Below are 14,850 nucleotides of genomic sequence, written 5' to 3' on the forward strand. Positions count from 1 at the left end.
ACCAGTGCTGGCAGGGCATCAGGTTAGGACTTAGAATGTGGAGCTGCTGCCCCAGGCTGACCGAGGGCTGTGCTTAAAGGGACCCGACTCCCACCCTGGACAGACAGTTCTCAGGGCTCCCCGCTTGCTTGTCTATCTCGATGAGGGACAGCAAAGCAGTCCTGACTTGGAGTGCCCTGAGTGCCCACACTTGGCACATCACAGCACTCGGCCATCAGCCTGGCTGCACTTGCCGCAGGCTGCCATCCGGGGGGGGTGTCAATTGGGGGGGCTGTCAGGATCCAGGACACCCTGCAGGAGAGCTTCCACCCCGGGGAGCCCGAAGAGCCACCCCAGTCCTCCCCATCGGGGGCTCGTGCCCCATTCCTCCCTCACCTCCTTCCATTTACCCCTCTCTAGCCCCCCCTTCCTGATGTAAAAAAATAAAGGACATGTGTGTTCAAAAATAGAAATTCTCTTTAATTAACAAAACTGGGGAGGGGGGGGGGATTAACCTCTGGGGAGACTGTGAAAGAGAGGTGGAAGAGGGGAGGGGGAAACCTGGGAGGAGGGAGCTGGAAGGGGGAAGCCAGGGGAAGGAGGAGGAGGGGAAGTATAAAACTATGGTACGCCATATCTTCAGTACTGTGTACAGATGTGGTCTCCTCACCTCAAAAAAGATATTTTAGCCTTGGAAAGGGTTCAGAAAAGGGCAACTATAATGATTAGGGGTTTGGAACAGGTCTAAAGAGGCTAAAGAGACTGGGACTTTTCAGCTTAGGAAAGAGGAGACGGGGGGGGGGGGGGATATGATAGAGGTCTATAAAAGCATGAGTGGTGTGGAGAGGGTGAATAAAGAAAAGTTCTTCATTAGTTCCCATAACAGAAGGATTAGAGGACACCAAATGAAATGAATGGACAGCAGGTTTAAAACTAATAAGCAAAAGTTCTTCTTCACACAGCACATAGTCAGCCTGTGGAACTCCTTGCCACAGGAGGCTGTGAAGGCTAGAACTATAACAGAGTTTAAAGAGACGTTAGATAAATTCATGGAGGTTGGGTCCATGGAATGCTATTAGCCAGGGGGTAGGAACAGTGTCCCTGGCCTCTGTTTGTGGAAGGCTGAAGATGGATGACATGAGACAAATCACTTGGTCATTGTCTTCGGCCCATCCCCTCCGGGGTACCTGGTGCTGGCTGCTGTTGGCAGACAGGCTACTGGGCTAGATGGACCTTTGGTCTGACCCAGTACGGCCATTCGTATGTTCTAAGCTCAGGGCTCAGGGTCGGGGGTCTCACTGGACCAACTTGATTTTCATGCAAACCTGCTCCTGGGTTCGCATGTGGCCTTTGGTGGACAGGCTGGCAGCTATCCTGCCCTAGACGGCCACATTCCTGTGCCTAGGGTCCTGATGGGGCTGTCAGCTGCACTGGTGTTATCATAGTAAAGGTTTTCTACAGTTCACCTAACCAGGAAGGAGCTGAATGACGCTTTTTTTCCTCCCACTTCCCCACTTATTTTCTCTTTTAAATCACTGCCACATTGCTCGTCTTCACACTGATTAAAAAGTGACCCGCGAATGACAACATTTGTTAGGATTAATCTCAAGGGTGTCTCTCACACCTGGCTGATGAAGGGAACTCACCAGCCAGGTATGAGAGGCATGCACAGAATGCAAGTACTTTCCCCTCACTCCCTGATAGTCCAGGGAATGGGATGATAAGGTAGCTGCATCCTGGAACTCACGGCTGCTGCACCTCGCCACCCTTTCCCCCCCCCCCCCAAAATGGCACTCTTGATTAAACTAAACTAAATCACTAAAACCAACACCCTAGAATATCTGAAACTGACAACGCCTTTCATACTAAAGGATCTCACATTAGGATTCGCTCTTTCTATAATGAAATGCAACCACCCCTGAAGCGAACATGGACTAACTCATGTTGCACCAGAAACACTACATAGCAGAATTGTTAGGAGATAAATGTCTCCAGCTGGAACTATGAAGGAATTAGAGAAGATTAAAATTAATCAGGTTGAAATTTGGCTACCACCAGGGCTGATAACAAAACTTTTTCTGATGGAAAACTGGGATTTTGACAAAACTGAATACTTTAACAGAAAGTGTCTGCTTTCCACGAAAAAGAAAACCCTGATTTTTAGTCAGAAAACTTAAAAAAAAAAAAAAAAAAAACTTGAGTGAACCCTTACTGTATTTTGAATTACAAGTTTTAAGTGTTTAACGGAAAAAGCCTAAATATTTTCAGACCTGTTCTAGTGAGGACAGATCCTGACATCAAGCCAAGCAGAACTTCTTAAGTGAGACAAAGCAGGATTAAGCATTTACACAAAACTAACACACTGTTATGTTTGAAATTTACTTAGATAGATCTTCTCCAATAGGAAGCACTCACGTTAGTGTCTACTTTGCTAAATGTCTTATTCACAAATCATTATAGCACATTCTGTGTGAAAGTGTTAGCTAGGTGGAGGCTTGCAATAAAAGTTTTTCATTAAGCATTCTCAACAGTATTCTCTCCCAAAGGTGAGAGCTTGCAGAGTCTCTTCCAGACTCTGCAAATTCCCACCATCCATCAGAGATGTTGAAATACTCCATTGCTATATTCAGCTCACTATCAAATCAGATGGAAGAGACAGACTAGTCAAAGATTCAGAAGGAAGGCGAACACAAATTAATGTCAGTCCACTCTTTGATTAGGTAATGACAGTTACGATATTTATAGTCATTCACTACAGGGAAATGTTCCAAAATTGAAAGTCTGCTTCTGAGAATAGCAATTTGCTGCATCCACTTATGCAAAGCTTTGCCTAGAGTTTTGGAGTACCAACTATGTTCTTTCAAATATAAACAGCACAGATTAGAAGCTATAATGGGGGCTTTTATACAATATTAATATAGTTTTGATTTTCAAAAGCCCCTAACTCAAATTGTATTTAGGCACTTTTTGAAAATATTACCCATAGCATACAAGCACACAATACCTCATCAAACATAAGCAGATTGTGATCAGTGCCATATGTCAAATAAGTTTTGATGCTCTCTTTTACATCTGACTGGTATCAAATACAAGAGGTATGGATTCTTGTCATATGTTTTGTACTGTGCTCTGCTGTTCGTTGCTCTGTCAGACAGAGCACCATGGTCCAGCTAACTGTTAAGCATTGCATACAAATGAGACAGCCAATCATGGCACAAAGACCTGCTGGTAATCATGGAACAATCAACATTTAGGAAACAATAACAGTGGAATCTCCTATTGATTTTAACTGCCTGATATGAGTTAATAATAGTTAATCAAGGCTCGATTACAGAATAGACTTCGTTCAGAAGCCAGTGTAGCTGTAGGTAGCTGTAGGTATGTTAATCCCAGGATATTAGAGGGACAAGATGTGTGAGGTGATATTAGGGTGACCATATTTACCCTAATCTGAAAATGAGATACTGAATAGCTGACACACAAGTCTGGCCTGAGCTGCTTGGTGTTGCTGTTGCTGTTGGCTCAGCCCTTGCTGCTGGGGGCTGTTAGCGTGAGCCCCACATTGCAGGGCTGACAGCCTGAGACTTTATCAGCTGGGAATTTTTGTGTGTGCACTTTATCTGGTAATTCCCAAGCAAAGGGGGCAAAAGTACAAAAGTTACCTTTATTTATTTGGATCTGAATGCAGAAATAGTTTTAGAAAAAAACAGATCCCATGATTAAGGCACAGAACTGTAATTCAAAGCGGCAGAGGTTCAAATTCTCTGGTCTTATCACTGTAATTCTTTGTGAATTTTTGCAAGACATTCATTCTTTCTATGCCTGTCTGTAAAAACTGGATAATGGTACTTTCCTCCATGTGTGTGCACTGTACCATTATTTTGAGATAACTAGCATTAATTCCAAATAACAATGTGATTGTCTACACAGCAATTCCGTTATTTTGAAATAATTTTGAAATAACCAACGGCTTATTCCAACTTCTGTAAACCTCATTCCACAAGGAATAACGCCTCTTCCAAAATAGCTATTTTGGAAGAGGGCATATGTGGATGTGGCACAGGGAGTTGTTTCAAAATAAGGGGCCTCCAGGAAATCCCACAGGTGCCCTGCTGGCCACTCTATCTACACTCCACCCTTAAAGCTGCAGCCACAAGGGAAAGGGCTTGTGGCAGGAAGCTGGCCCTGACAGCCTCCACCCACACTGCTGCTGCCACAGCACATCATCTGGACACCACGGCTGACCCTTGAGCCCCCAAGAGCCCTCCCCCCACTCCCAGGGAGCAGTCTGATGGCTCCCAGGAGCCTGCCAGGTGGAAAGAGGCATACGCCATCCTGGTCTGGGATGGAGATCCTGGGCCTCATTGAAGTGTGGGGCGAGGACGAAAACCTTCAGGATCTCCGCTCCAGATGGTGCAATGCCGATATCTATGGCCACATGGCCAATAGCCTGGCCACCAAGAGCCACATCCGGACCCAGGAGCAGGTCCAGATGAAAGTTAAAGAGCTCTGCCAGGGCTACGCCAGGGCGAAGGAGCACAGCTCCCACTCTGGGGCAGAACCACACTTCTGCTCGTATTACCAAAACCTGCAACGCATCCTGGGGGTGGAACAGCCCCCACCCCACCCCGGTGGTTGACTCAGGACTAGAGATGCCTGTTGTCACCTGCCCAAGGGCCAGAGTTGGTTAATGTGGAGGAGGAGGAGGAAGACCCTGAAGCAGCCAGCACCATGAACTCGGTGACCCTGGAACCAGTTCCCCATTGCCTAGATGTGTCCCAGGCATCCTCCAAGGCTGGGGAAGGATCATTAGGTGAGTGATCTCAGGCACATGACACAGACAGGGTGGAAGTGGTGGGTGGTGAGGAGTGGGGGTGAGCTCCTTGCTCAGCCTTCTCGGCCTGGGGAATTGTGCTGCAGTCCATTCCCGGGGATGCATGTGCAGCGGCTGTCTGGGCCATACAGCCCCAGGAGGCTGCATCAGAGCAGCCCTGGGCTCCTGCTCACAGGGTCTGGGGAGGCTGGCCACATGTCAGACACCCAGTTGGGACACCCTCCCACCACAACCCATCACTAGAAGGAGGCTGGGGACAAGGACACACACACACACACACACACACACACACACACACACACACACACGTGCCACACATGGCACACAGGCATGCTTGAGGCACCGCCTGTTTCCCCCCTCCTGCCACAGGATCCCAGTGTGTCCAGCAACTTCCCACACCTTCTTGTACCCAGGATGTGGTTGTGGGGGATGTCTGGGCCCCTGAAAAAAAGGACCTGCCGTCCATGCCATACATGGCCTTGCTCCCAGGACATCACCTTAATCTGACCCGAGAACTGACAGTCTCGGCTCACAGATAAGGGCAACACTTCAAGGACAGTGTCTCCAGGGATGACTGATCATCTCTCTTTATTCTCCCCAGGCAGACTAGCTGGGAGAGGGTGGTGGGCAACACCACCTGAGGCAGCCGCCCAAGACTGGGAGACCCACAAGCAGCAGAGAATGCAGGAAGAACTGCTGCAGGAGCACATCTCCATGCGCCGGGCTTTGCATGAGATGCTGGACCAGAGGCGCTGGGAGGACATGCCGTGGTGGAGAGAGACCATGTGTGTGACCATGCAGGGTCCCTTTGCCCACTTGGAGTCAGCTCCTGCTCTTGCTGTCGCTCCTGCCCCAGTCTCAGTTCCTAGTCCCGCCCATCCCACCCCCGCCATGCCAGCTCCTGCCCCTCCTCCCATGCCTGACCTGGCTCCAGCCCCGCCTCTTGTTTTTCCCTGTAGTCTCTCCTTCCCTCCCGTAGTTGCTGAGGTCCCCACACACGAAGCAGAGGAACCATCCGAGCCACGCACCACTGCCAACCCCAGCCCTGGGCCTCTCCTCACCCCTCCTCTCTATTCCAGCTCCCTCCTACCCGCCCCACTCCTGCAAGGTTCTCATCCTCCTCTTCCCCCTCAGCCCTTTCCTCTTCCATGTTCTTTCCCCAGTCCTCTCCAGTTACTTCTACCCCAAATAAATAACCAAACAGTTCATTTTTTTTTAACAAAAAGTTTGTGTTATTGTCTCTGCAAGGGAGAGGGGTGGAGGGGGAAAGGGAGGGATTGTTGGAGGAAAGGCAAAGAGGGGCAAGGCACAGTCAGCAGGGCTGTGTGAGGGTGGGACTGGAAAACCGACCAGGGAAGGGGGCTTCTCCCCACCCTCCACCTCTCTTCCCTAGGGTTCCCCTTTCCAGCACATCACCCCCCTCCCTGGGACTGCAGCCCAAGAGCTCCATACCTGAATGATGAGGACCCCAACGGTCAACTTCCTAATGCTGAACTGGTTCCCAACAAATCGGTAACTGTCCGGAGTGATGAGCTTCAAAATAGTGATGGCGACCTGCTTCTCTGGGGGATGGCAGGCACAGAACTCTAGAAAGGTCTCTTTCCTCATGCGGAAATTCTGGAGCCATTGCTGGTCATTCCACCGCACCATCACAAACCGGTCCCACCAGTCGTAACTGGTATCCAGCCACCAGAAGCAGCAGTGCACAGTGGGGTGCAGCTGGAAGAGCTTCACTCACAGACAGAGGTTGAGGGCCAGGAGGACAGCCTGCAGAAACTGCTGCAGAAACTGCAGCATGACAGTCAGGGGCCATTGTGTGCCCAGAGGCAGCTCTGGCTCCATAGCTGGGAGTGTTGTGATGTTCAAACACAGGGCAAGGCAGGGAATATGCTTTGCTTTTCCAGAGAGGTAGGCAAGCAGGAGGAGAATCTGAGAAACAGCTATACAGAGTGGTCCCTTTAAGCACACCTCTCAGATAGCCTCAGGCAGCAGCTCCAGGAAGTAACTGCTGACTGATGCCCTGCCTAAAGTAGTTCTGGGTGGCCTTACATGCAAGTTAGTGTCCAATCACTGTGGATGCTCTATTTCAAAATAGCTAAGCACTATTTCAATGCACTTTTTGTGTGTAGATGTGCTATTTCGAAATAAGCTTTTCCAGAAAATAAATTCCGGAATAGCTTATTTCTAAATTAGCGTGCAGAGTAGACATACCCTCACAGAGGCCTGGCCAGGTTTAATTCATGTTCAGACACTTCAAGAATGAGTGCCATAGAAATGCCTATAACTTAATTTTATTTTACTTAAACCCATAGTTTCACCAAATTATAGTCTTGGTTTTTTTATTGCTAAGCATGTTATGATATTATAAAATATTTTATCCCCTCAAGCTGAACTTAATTAAATTGACTGACTGTGTTAAGGCACTGTGATGAGTTTCTATTTCAGTATTACACTCTGCATTGATAAAATTGGAGGGGAAATTGTAAACACATTGAGACAAATCTACTACTTATGGAAATCAGCATAATTCCACTGATATCAGTGGAGTTACAACTCTTGACTTACAACAGCTTTGGATCTAGCCCTTATTTTCATGTGGCAGTCCTTTTGCTTCCTTGCAACAATACTTGTAAATACCAGGAAAGGTCACCTATTCAAAGCTCAAAAGAGTCAATTCCATAATTGCATCTGCTTCCAGTATTGTGTAAAGCTATTTACCTCAGTGTATGGATATGATTCAGAAATTGCTATGCACTGTACAACTCATTGGAAGTTGCAGAACATCTTAAAGGAATTGAGTCCTTGCTGATACATGTTTCAAAGTTGCGAAAGACTGTTATAAGTGGGACTAAAATTCAACATTTATGCAAATGGTACTACTGAGAGATGCTCCATTCAGGATCAGATCTTCATTCTGGTAGATGTTGTTTCTACCCTGGAAAGTTGCTATATCATCATAATTTAAAACTATGTTACTCACTAACCTTTATCCCTAGCCTTTACTTTCAAACTATACGAGTTTGTATTATTCTAACATTATGCATTAAGGAACATGAGTGCTACACATATGTCTCAATTCACTATGAGTAATCTTCAATATTGCATTGAGTACAATTGTTCTTCCACTGAATCAGTCAACTGGTAATTTTTAAAATTAGAAATTAGAATGAATTTGCACTTTTTCCTAAGTAACCTAAGTGCCTGAGCACTACTGATTTTCAAGCTCTGAAAATGGGTTTTGAGAATTTAACTTTTTAATTTTAAATTTAACTGTTATTTTTTTATTTTATTTAGCACTGCAGGACAAAAAAAGCTTAATGTTTTAGACCTCCAATTCCAGAATAAAGGCAAAAGGCAGACTTTTGCAGTTATAAAGACAATCAGTCTCTTTCACCAGCCACGTAAAGTAAATAAACTAAATACAGAACAGGGATTAAAACTGTAATATCACGAGGAAGCTTAGGTGTTTGTCTTTGAGTCACTGCCAGAATGGTTGCCTTAGAATGGTTGCCTTCATGAAGGATGACTGACTAGAGAAAACAGATTAAAATCACAGCTTTCATCTGCTTTCCTCATAAATAAGCTAAAATTCCCTTATTGTTTTCTGTTCTCTTTGTTGAGATTTTTTTTATTATTTTTGACACTTGTTTTTAACCTGAGAGAGAAGCTCAACAGAGTGCCCCCCATTATAAAGTTATGAAAGTAATTTGTCTTGTTCTGCAAAGCTGATAGGGATAAGCAGCTTCCTTTAGTGCTGACATTCCTTTTGAGGTGGAATTTCATTTTTATTGTGTTCTTCAACTCTGAAACTGATCCTCTTGTACAATAATGTTCTTTAAAAGTACAACCACTTTTTATGAAAAGCATTACCCTAGTACTGAGACACTTTGAAATAAATAAAAAAATTGTTATTGTGTATAAAACATTAGAGGCGTTCCTGAATCTCTGTGAATAAGACTGGTTAGAGGCTAGTCCCTTGGTGACATAATTCTGCAAAGGAGGTATTTGAAAGACTGAGTTTTAGAAGTTAGTACTAGTGAACCTAAATTCCCACTGCTGTAATTTAATCTTTTTTTCTTTTATATAAGAGAGGAACTATTGGAGGTTAAAACAATCTGGTTGATGTAACTTAAGAGGCTATCTAATTACCAATGCAAAATTTTTACCTGCCCTTATAGTAGCATGCAACAATGTACAGAATGTGAAATGCTTCTTTATTCCTCAATACAGGTAATCCATATAACAGACTGAAGCAAAGATCGGAGTGAATCCTCCATGGAGTTACTGTTCTCACACATCTACATAAGCAGGCAAGAAATGAGCAGACAGCAATAAAGAATAATTGTAGGCTTTGATCTACTCTTCCAACATGCCAGCCAGTTCTCCTTCTCCAGTAGCAGTTTACTTCCCCCAAGAGTGAGAGGGAAGCCAGTAAGGGAGCTGTAACTGAGGGTATGTCTACATTAGCTCATTAATTCGAGCTAGGTAGGCAAATCAGGCAACCGGAGTTGCAAATGAAGACCAGGATTTAAATATCCCGGGCTTTATTTGCATGTTCCCGTCCGGCCGCCATTGTTAAATCCCCCTTAGTTCGAACAAACTGCCTGCGGCTACATGCGGCAGTTTAAAGTTAATCCAAACTAAGTCTTTAGTTCGAATTAACTGTTACACCTCTTTCCATGAGGAGTAACAGTTAATCCGAACTAAGGTCTTAGTTTGGTTTAACTTTGAACTGCCGCATGTAGCCACGCGCAGTTTGTTCGAACTAAGGGGGATTTAAAAATGGCGGCCGGACGGGAACATGCAAATAAAGCCCAGGCTATTTAAATCCCAGGCTTCATTTGCAACTCCAGTTGCCTGATTTGCCTATCTAGCTCAAATTAATGAGCTAGTGTAGACACACCAGGGGAAAGATCTGTGACTCTCAGGGTTTCTGCCTGAGACAGAGGAGGGCATATTGTAACTTTTCAATCTAATCTTACATCAGTGCTACTGATAGTAATCATCAAACTGGGGTTTATTACTTTTCCTTCTTTACTCCTTTTTCATTCCTTGGTGACTTGAGGCAAATATAGAGAGATGCTAATTTATTTACTTCAGGTGCTTAAAAAAATTCTTTTATTGTGCTCCTTTTTCTCTTTCTTTAATTCTCTTATTTTGATGACAGGAATCCGAATAATTAAAAAAAAAGCATAGATTATGAAAATTCTGAATACATCATGCATATGGCATGCCTCAGAAATTCTTTTGTCTTGTACAGCTGATGCCCTCTCTATGACTGCTAACCCAAGAAAATAACTTGCACTTTGAATAATAAAAATGGCAGTATTCTATAACTGGGTTTGTGTGTGTGTGTGTGTGTGTGTGTGTGTGTGTGTGTGTGTGTGTGCATGCGCGCGCGTGCAGTTACACACATGCATTCTTAGCCCAAAACTTACACCTTTTGGAATTAAAAAAACACCAACCAAAGCTCATTTCATAAACAACCTAAATTATATGTCAGGAGTGGCCAAACTTACTGACCCTCTGAGACACACCTGACAATCTTCAGATGTTCAAGAGCTGGGAGACACATGCCAGGACTTGGGGTTTCAGCTTTGTTCATGCTGAAGCCCTCAGCCCCAGAGGGTATGGCCAGTGGGGGTTGGAGCCTCGAGATGCCCTCCCCACTTCGCAGAAGCCCTACTCTACCACCTGGTTGCAGAGCAGAGGTCCTGAGCTCTCTCTCCCCATCCATCTCTGGGAGGTAGAGAATGGAGGAGAGGAGGGTCATGCTGAATGGGGAGCTCCACAAGCCAAACTTTAACAGTAAAGGAGTCGCAGGTGTCTTGTGAGCCACAGTTTGACCACCCCTTGTATATGTAAACATGTTGTAATATACATTCTAAATGTATAGGCCCACTAAAACATCCATCTAGCACAGGGGTTGGGAGCCTACAGCCCAGGGAATGGATGAGGCCCCCAGGTTGCCTGGATCTGGCCCCTGAGTCTTAGGCTCCCTACAGCATTGGAGAGCCTGAGCTGGCACTCCAACCCTCCTTCCCCCCATGCTGGCACTCCAGCCTGAACTTATCGGGTAGGCGAGTGACTATTCAACTACTCGCTTCCCCCACCAGAAGAGGGAGGGGAAGCAGGAGCCAGTGCTGGGGGGAGACAGCTTAAAAGCTGGTTCTCCCCAGCATCATCTCCGTGGTGTGTAGGGGGGCAGAGGAGGCAGAGTCGCAGGAGTCCTGGAGCTGGTGTGAGTTGGGACTGCTCAGACCCAGTTTGCCCCAGCCCCAGAAGCTGGGCAGCTCTTACTACATTTAAAATTCAGAGCTGCAGGGAGGGGATCGAGTGCCTACCTTTATCAACCAATTGTGTAGTCGATACAAATTGTATTGACTATGCAATTAGCAAATTACCTGCTTCTTAACATCCTTAGCCTGGGCTTCTCTAGGCTCTGGTGTGCAAGGGGAATGTGGGGCGTATCTTTCTCCTTTTCAGTCAAGGGCCACATCAGTGAGGATTTGGGGTTTTTTTTCTTCTCCAGTGTATGTGGCCCGCTTCTGATTTTTCTGTGGGTCAGTAGCCCGTGACCCTAAAAAGATTCCCCACCCTGATCTAGCAGTTAGCCATAAAAGTAATCTTGGATGAGTTTTATAGTCTATATTTAGCTGATTACCCATGAGCTCAAGATCACTGACCATCATTGCAAGATACCACATTCCAGGGGAAAGAAAATCTCCCTGAAATCAATGAGAATTGCAGTGTAAGTTGTAGCAATGTTCCCAGGATAAACAGTTAACCATCCTTCCCCAGCTGAGGAGCTAGTTGATGTGCCTTCTGACTTAGCTGAAAAAATTGATAGCTGAGACACAAACAACAGGAATCACATTCAGGTCTGCTACATGGCAGCCCAGATCATCCATCACCCCTATACTACCTGACTGGTCCAAAGCATATTTTAATCAGTATATTTATATCGCAATAGTCTATAATAAATAAAGCATAAGACTTTGAATTTGCCTTTCACTCAAAGATTGCAAAACACGTCAGCAAATATTACTGGATTTCATTTCTGTGTGAGATAAATATTCCCCATTTGTTTTCTCGAAAATAGAAAACAAGCATCTTCCCTCAATAAGAAGAGACTGAGGCATCACTCAAAATAAGGAACATTTACATTCCTTTACACAGATAATTCTTGTGGAAGCGATGATTTTGCCCATTTTTCCCAAGTACTATAAATAAAATGATGTGCTACTGATGATACACAATTACACACTTTCTAAAAAATCAGCAGAATATTCGTCTCAGAAAAGTAATGTAGATCTAGCATACTTTTGATATGGGATTTTGAGAGGCTTTCTTCCTTTTCTTCTTCCATCCCTCCTCTTTTTTTTCCTTGGACTGGCTCACATTGGTGTGCCCTTTACACAAGATTTTAAAAATAGAAAGTTGAATTTCTGACTCTTTTATTATTTTTATTTTCAAATCAGAAAGTTTTGCAAAATAAGCTAAAACCTCGAAGTGTCCAGCCAAAGCTTCTATGGAATGTTTTTTCTATGCCTTCTTCACCAGGAATTGAGTTTATTTTGGCAATTATTCAAGTGAAGAATTAGAAAACACTTCTAAGTTACATTTAACATTTCAGCATGAAAATACCACTTAGAAAGTAGTTGAACAATCTTAGAACTCCAGCATCACGATAAAATGTCTCCTGTTTAAACATTCTCCACCTGAAACACTCAGCCCACATCTGCATTTTATATAAAAAGTGGAGCTATGAAAGACAATTTTCTGCTCCATGTTTTCTAGTGTTATGGTTAAGGAGTTCATTATCTGTGTGGTGTGAGGTGTATTAAGAATTATCATAATATTTTATCCTCATTTAGCAGTGCATATTCAAAAATATTAGTGTGTTTTATAAGTGGTTAAATATCATGTCTGCTGACTAACAGAGAAATTGGGGCACAGAGAGTAGATTTTCAAGGACACATCTGAAGTGGCACTGAAACAAACAGTAGCTGCATCTCCTGAGTCCTCTCTTCTAACCCAGAGATAAACTCCTACTAAATGAAATTCCCAATAAATAATGATATCATATGCATAATTTCCTACATACTGCAGTGCAAATTTACTCTAATTTTCCTTGAATCCTAGCTAAGAAAAAAAACATTACAAGAAGTGGTGAAAATTGTAATGTATGGACATCGAGCACAAAGGCAAGGATTTTTAAGTGGCTTAAGAGATTTAGGTGCCCAAGTTTCATTGAAAGTTTATTCCATTGAAAATCTCAGTGAATACGTCTATGATATCAGAAACAAGAGAAAAGAACCAATTTGAAGAGGGACAGATTGAAAGAGCAACAAAAAATTAGAATACTCTTAAAACTCACTCCAATCTCAAAAGAAATTTACTCACGGAACTAAATTGGTTGTCAGGGTTCACATTTCAGCAAATAAAGTATCTTTTAAATCATATGCTGATACCAATAACAGCCCAGCAACACTAAAGATATTTCAACAGTTCCTCTAGGACAATAACCCTTACATTTCAGGAGCGGTTTAATACATTATGGAGTCAGTCCCAAGGCTACATCCATAAAACCTCCTTTGAGGCCCCACCTATCTTTGTACCTTCTAGCATCTAGTTCTTTCTTGTTAGTCTATGCTATTTATATACTTACATCCCCCTCTTCACTGTGGTATCTGAGCACCTGACAATCAACCATAAAAAAAAACATTAATGATCACATCTCCCCTGTGAGGTAGGGAAATCTTATTATCCCCAGCTTACAGATTTGAAATTGAGGGCACCACATAGGTTCAGTCTGAGCCCAAATATCTGCCTCACAATTGAATAGCCTTTAGCCCAAGCACTGTGACTTTAAGTCAGCTGGCATGGGTCAGCTGTGTGCAGACATTCCTTCTATTAACTGACTGCAGATGTGTAATGTATTAGTAATATTAAAAACCTCCTAACCTAGCCAAATCAAAACATGCTTTTCCCAGCACACCCAAAGGCACTTCCTCTTGTGACAGCTATTTCTCAGTTAAAAGGTCAATATTCTGCCCACATAGCCTGATGAAAAGCAGCTGATAATTCCTAGTTCTTGTAAAAGTTAAATAGTTCTGCACAAGAACTGTTATTAGCAGCTTTACATTTGTGGGGGGGAAATCATAGATGCACGTCAATTTGGCACTGCTAACTTGGGTGATTAGCTTATGACCTTAGTTTGACGCCTGGTTATTGCAGACAGAATTAGTGAAAGAAGCAATCACAAATTAAATGACATTTAAGGTTTGATGCAATAATTTAGAAGTAGCTTCACCGCTTCTCCAGCAAATGAAGTCTGCCTACTATCTCATAACAACTTCAAATACCAATTCTAAAAAAAGCTTATATCATATTTACCTTTCTAGTCTACTGAGAGCAGAATCATATCTCACATTCTGATCAGTCAAAATGAATGGAATCCATTCTCTTTTAGATGATATTTTCCCTCTTGCATTTTATTTGTGTTTATATTGTCCCAATTGCACATCTGAAACTGCATATTTAATTTTTATAAAAGTCTGTTCATAAATAATTATTTCAGTCAATGCTTTTGAACAGGTAACTAAAAAGTGAACAGGCAATTAGAAAATGGCAATCAAGAACAACAGTTGTATAGGGCTCACTCCTGCAGTCCATGGAATACATCCTCTGCCGGCGCATATCTGAGTAGGTCTATCAAAGTCAATAGAGTTATACCAATTTACACAAGCTGGGGACATGACACTTTCAATTATGCTGGAATTTTGTTCAAACGGAGAGTGCAAGAATATGCCCATCCTCCAGATATAGCCTCACCAAAGAACTAATAGCAGTGATCTCCAAATATCCTCTAAAAATTGAGTACACTGTAGTGAAATATAGTATAAAGCAGCTGATACCAGGAAATTCTTTTTCCTATTCCTCCTTCATCCTACCATGTAAATCATGCATAAGTGACTCATGCACAACAAAGAATGTTCAAACTCTTTCACACAAGAAATATATGAATAGAAAAC

General features: G+C 43.5%; 1 protein-coding gene across 1 annotated transcript in view; it reads right to left on the bottom strand.

Annotated features, from left to right (window-relative positions):
- Positions 1-14,850, bottom strand: part of ITGBL1 (integrin subunit beta like 1) — a 253,955-nt gene that overhangs the window by 81,405 nt on the left and 157,700 nt on the right. The window lies entirely within an intron of this gene.

Source organism: Pelodiscus sinensis, chromosome 1 (genome assembly GCF_049634645.1).
Source record: "Pelodiscus sinensis isolate JC-2024 chromosome 1, ASM4963464v1, whole genome shotgun sequence".
Lineage (NCBI taxonomy): Eukaryota > Metazoa > Chordata > Testudines > Trionychidae > Pelodiscus > Pelodiscus sinensis.